Source organism: Dermacentor andersoni, chromosome 4, assembly GCF_023375885.2.
Source record: "Dermacentor andersoni chromosome 4, qqDerAnde1_hic_scaffold, whole genome shotgun sequence".
Classification (NCBI taxonomy): domain Eukaryota; kingdom Metazoa; phylum Arthropoda; class Arachnida; order Ixodida; family Ixodidae; genus Dermacentor; species Dermacentor andersoni.
The window spans coordinates 90,822,244-90,828,125 of NC_092817.1; positions in this window are offsets into that span (position 1 = coordinate 90,822,244).

Below are 5,882 nucleotides of genomic sequence, written 5' to 3' on the forward strand. Positions count from 1 at the left end.
AACTTTAGCCAGAGTTTAAAAATAGGCCGATGCACTCTAATACGACGCGACCAAGTGCATGTTGCTCACTTTTGTACGTAGTGTGTCACGCTGTATTTTGTATTTTTGCCTAACTAGGTTTTTAGTCAAGATTAATAAACCAACTTCTGAAGTAACGAAGCTAGGAAAAAATTCCATTTAGAAAATGGCAGGATGGTTCGCAAAACGTCCGAATAAACAGTTTCTGTCTTTGTATACATCAAAATATGCATTAGTGTAGTTCAGCTTACTGATGATGCCCGCGGAAATACAAAACATTAAGTGACATGCCCGTTGCGCGTCGTGATTGCACTGCTCCCAATTGTTCTGCGCACAAACAGCCATAGGCGCGCTGCCGCTTGAAAGACGACAGGGCAACCACGTGGGCGTTGGCAGTGCCATTTACACCGGTGATGTGCTCCCCTCGCAAAAGTTCGTTATAGCGGTAAGCAGACACAGCGCTTATCGTTTGTGCTGCCGGAAGCAACAGGTCCATCATTTCGCGATAGCTGTAAGCAAATTGAACATCCCTAAATAAAAAAAGACAGTTTTCAGAGGGCTGAAAATGGTAAAATAAGAGTATCCTAAATGACCAGGCGCATTCTTTCACTGAATTTACGTTTATTTTTCATGCACTTTCACAGCAAGCGCTCGAAAAGGTCACCTTCTTCAGCCATACAAGACTGGGATCTTCTGAGAACGCTTGCTGTCGCTGCCTTGAGCACCGTCGGTGAAATGCTTTGGCAGACTTCAGTTACATTCTCCAGTAACGCTTCTGGAGTCGTCGTTTCCGTCGTGTATACGTGATCCTTAATATAACCCCACAAGAAAACGTCAAGAGGGTTGAGGTCGGGTGAGCTTGCCGGCCACAGGACAGGCCCATTTCTCCCTATCCGTTGCCCTGACAAGGTAACATCAAGCCATGTTCGTGCTTGACTGCAGCTGTGGGCTGGGGCCTCGTCGTGTTCATACCAATTTGCGTCAAGCCGGGCTAGTGGCATGTTGCAGCAGAAGTCTTCAACCGGCCCTTTGAAGAACTCACATAACTCTTGCCGGTCAGAGTGTTGTTAAAGAACACTGGGTCAATGACTGTGCTGTCATGTATTCCGCACCAAAGGTTAAAAGACCACTAATATTAGTGGCGGGATCTTCCCAGCCAGTGGGGATTTTGCTCACTCTAATAGTATGCGTTGTGGATATTTACTTGGCGATTTCGTGAAAAGTTCTCCTCGTCAGTCCGGATATTTTGGTGAGGAAGTCAGAATCCTGCTCCTCCTGAATCAAAATCCAATTCGCAAAATCGAACCTCTTTTGATGATCCCTTGATTCCAGGCATTACTGCAACTGCAGGTGATAAGGGTGCAGTCCAGCTGTTTTCAATATCATCCAGGCAGTTCAGTGGGACACACCGAGCTGTGCGCTCACGCTGCGCGTGCTAGAGTGTGGATTAGCCGCCATGAAAGACAAAACGTCGGAGCGAACCTCATTATTTATGACTGAAACTCTCTGCCTCTTTCTTGTGAAGCTGCCGGTTTGCTTCAGCGACTCATAGGTGTTGAATATTGTCATCGGGCTCGGTCGCGTATTCGGGTGCCAGATTCGAAATAATCTTGCAGCCTGCCGTTTGTGTCCGCTTGCAGTTCCTAGGGCAAGGATCATGTCTGCTTTTTCCTCGTTGGAAAAAGGCATCACGAAATTGCTCGCGCTTTAACAGCCGATGCACTATAGTCTGTTTTATCGCTGTCTGGAACTATACCACCTACTACCACCACCCCGTCCGTCAGTAGCTTTACGCAGCGCAGGAAATAACGGTCGCTAGCTTAAATCGAACAGCCAACGGTTGCGTCGCTGCCCTGTCGCTTTTCAAGCGGTAGCGTACCTATAGCTGTTTGTGCGCGGAACGCTTGGGAGCAGTGCAATCACGACGCGCAAAGCGGGCATGTCACGTTGTGTTTTTTGTATTTCGCAGGCATCCGCAGTGACCTGAAAAACACTAATACTTAATAGATAGATAGACAGAAACTGTTTATTCGGACATTTTGCAAACCGCTCTACAACTTTCTAATTGGAACTTTTTTCCTAGCTTCGTTGCTTCAGAAGTTAGTTAATTAATTTTGACTAATTATCTAATTAAACAAAATACTAAAATAGCGTGACACACTGCATACAGAAGTGAACAACACGCATTTGGTCGCGTCGTCTTAGAGTGGATCGGCATTTTTTTAACTCCGGTTAAAGTTAGCTAAGACACCCTGCATAATGTGTCAAACAAGGCAAATAAACATGTTACGCAATCACAGAGTCACAGATAACAAAATCCTAAGGCACGCCTCCCCCCTCCCTCCGCTCCCCCGATGCATCGCAAGCGACGGAAGGCGGTGCGCCTCCTCCCCGCTTTTCTCCTTTGCGCGCATAAGACTGACCCACCATCGTCGGCTGAACCCCCCCCCCTCTACGCTTTCACTCGCACATACAGCATGCGGCGCGCGCTGACGATGTTATCGCACTTGGACTTCCTACGGAACATGACGGCGACGACAAGAATGCGCCTTGAGTGTCCATATAATTGCTATCGCAATAATACAGTAAGAGTATCCGGCAAGTGAAGAGTGCCGTGGCCCATTACTTTTCGCAAAAGTAGTAACAAAATCGAACTTTAAGCATGCGACAATTCACTGCGCTGCAACAATGTCTATTTGTTTCTGTGTGTGGGGGGGGAGGGGGTGGCACCGAAAGAAAATTAAGTTATGGTGTCTTACGTGCCAAAACCACTTTCTAATTATGAGGTACGCCAGGGGGTGGCACCGGAATGAAGAAACGCAAAGCAAAGCGTGTTGGCCACAATCGAACGCCTACTTGGAGCACCTAATGTAGCTACCTAAGGAAATCGAAGAAAACGTGAGACGCTTGGTCCACAAAGAACCATATGCATGCTGCTCTTTATCCTACACTGGCGAGATAAAATATTTTCCGTAGACGTCTGCTAGCCAGAAAGCGTCGAAAACTCTCTGAGGCCAAAATCCACTCGGCCAGAGAAAAACGAACGCGCACCGCAGTGCGCCGCGTGGTTGTCAGAGCAACGCGTGAAAAACGCATGACCTCTGGCTGGCTCTGGCAGCCCGCGGGTAGCGAGAACAAGAAAATTGAAAAGGCTCAATGTGTCCTCGCGAATAAAAATCAAAGTAGAAAAAATAAATAAGAACGCAGTTATCTTTGCTGGCTTTAGTGCCTTGACATGGATGCTTTGACGCGTAGGTGAAAAAATGTTGATATTCTTTCCTTTGACATGATGGCGCAAATGAACCATAACGACGCTTAGTCTCATGGGACCTCGCTGCGTGCTCTGTCAACTTGTCTGATAGCTTGTTGATTTGGCTTGTTTCGTTGTATGGTCCGATGTACGACTTTAGAAAAGTCAATGCAGCTTTGACGTCAAATTTTTATAAGAACATTAAACCCACAAAGATCCGGAATTGAAAATGTAAAGCACGACTTTGGAAATGTCAATGCACCTTTCGCATCAAAACTTTATGTGATCTTTATGCCCATAAAGTTTCGGAATTGAAATGCATGTGCTCCGTTCATTCCGCGGCCTCTGCGAGATGCCGCGACGAGTCCGCTCGCCATCAAAGCGCCCTTAAAACTTTGTGCTCGGATGGGGTTCCTTGCGTCATGTGGCTCAAAGTGCATGGGCGTTGCCACGAAATTCAGCCTGAGTTCACAATCTTCGCGCCGAAATGTCTTTTCGAGCATAAAAAATACATTCTAGAGAAAATCCAGAATGATTTCGCGTGCCGGGGGTAGTTTTGGTCGGTGGTGCATCACAGCACGAAAAAATTTCGAGGGGGGGGCTGAAGCCCCATGTGCACCCCCCGCTCCCTGGCTACGCCTCTGCCTATAGTGTGTGCTAGCTGCCCACAATGAGGCCTGACAGCTGCGCCACCAAGACCCTCAAGTGTTGTGCTGCCGAAAATGCAGCTATTCGCGCACCAGGTCTTGTTTGGACTTTGTGTTTATAGACAACAAAGTACGCGCAGTGAGAGAAAGCGCCGCAGGACTGGCGCTTCAGCGCCACTCCTGTGTACGCGCCAGTCCTGTGTACTCTTCTTTCGCACTACTGTTTTCCATCTTGTTTTTGAACCAACTAGCCCAAAAAAAGTGTTCGACCCGTAGTGCCCTGCTGCATGTTCTTCGCGACCTACTTTTCGTATCATAAAGCACACCAGAGTGTATTTCAATAAAAGTGTGCAAATTAAAATACTACTTTCCGTATACTCAGTACTTGCAGTTAGCCTCTTCAAGCAGTTTAAGACGTTCTCCTACGGAGCCGCTCCTCCAGCGTACGCTGTGACAGTGCTGCGTCTGCCGGGCAGGGCTGTGACTTTTCTTGGCTTTAATTTTTTTTATTTGCACGGAAAACAAAACTGCGAATATCGTACTACAGAGATAACATTGCTACACGCTCGCTCAAAACTCAGGAAAGCACGCACATGCGTCCAAAAAGGGCATCGCGTCCGCTCACAAAGCGCAGTTTGTGAGCATACACAGAAGCGTACACATACGGCCTCTGTTGAAGCCGAAGTCACTGCACAAATAAGTATTCAGCCGTCACCGCAAGCTTTTCTGCGCGTTTCCTTGTTGAGGGGTACATGCATCTGACGGAACGGAGAGCAACAACTTCCACAATGTCACCCATAACCCTTACCGCAGTACGCAGTGGCTTCCAAATGAAGACTTATCCAAAAAAACAAAAAAAAAGCTTTTAAAAGCACAACCAGACAAGGACATGGTGAAAGAAGACGTGAGACACACGAGTGGTCGTGTGCCTCCTGTCTTCGTTCACTGTCCTCGCTTGGTTGTGCTCTTGAATGTTTTGTCATGTCCCACCAACCCGCTCAAAGCGCCCCAGTATTGAAGACTTATCTTGCGACTCGCTTATGTTAACATCTGCACAGCTGTATGACTGAGGTTACTAATAGTAACTCGGTTACGTAACAGAGGTTACGATGTCACCATGGAATACATGACCAATGGAGCAGTGGAGCTGCTTAGTGCAGTCATTGACTCGGGCCTGTTCAGTGTGCGTCTTCTAAAAGCAACGTACGTGCGTGTCCGTCCATCCGTCCGTCCGATGTCTGTGGGTCTGCGTGCCCGAAAAAAGACTTTTCTTGCGCAGTAAGATGTATTTCTCACGCGTAAAAAAAAGGCATTTCTTAAGCATCGAAGCTTCCCCATTTTTTACAGACATCCCACTGGCCAATATCGACATTATACACCCACACCGTACATTTCACGTGAGAACTGGGATAATGCGGCATGCATGCTATTTCGCGCAGAAAAAGACAGCGCTGGACAATTAGAATCGCTCACTTTATAACACAAATTTTTCTGATATTTCTGGCAGTCGCTTCGTACCTTGAACTAACAAACTAACCCCAAGCTTTTTTATTTAATTGGTGAAGTGCTGAGGTAGATTTGCTTCCCAAATATCGGGATTTAGAAAGGAAATATGCAGAAAAAAATGAGTGCCACAACAACACCGCGCAAGCTTTTCTATCACCATATATAGGCACTCACCAGAAACTTAGCGGCTGCTGAACTTAACGGCATGAGTATTTTGTTGCACCGGCTTTAGGTTTAGGAACTAGCCCTAAGGCAAAATCTGCTACATTTTACCAGCACAATCTGAAGTGAATCGCTTTGCGTGAAATAAACACGCATAATTCATTAAAAAATTAAAGTCAGCTTAGGCGACAGCTTACTGCCATGGGCAGCCAAACGATGCATGGGCCGCTGAAAACCGTTTTCTTTTTCACCACTGCCCTTTTCGCGTGTTTTTCTCAGTGCATCGAGAAGCCTCTACC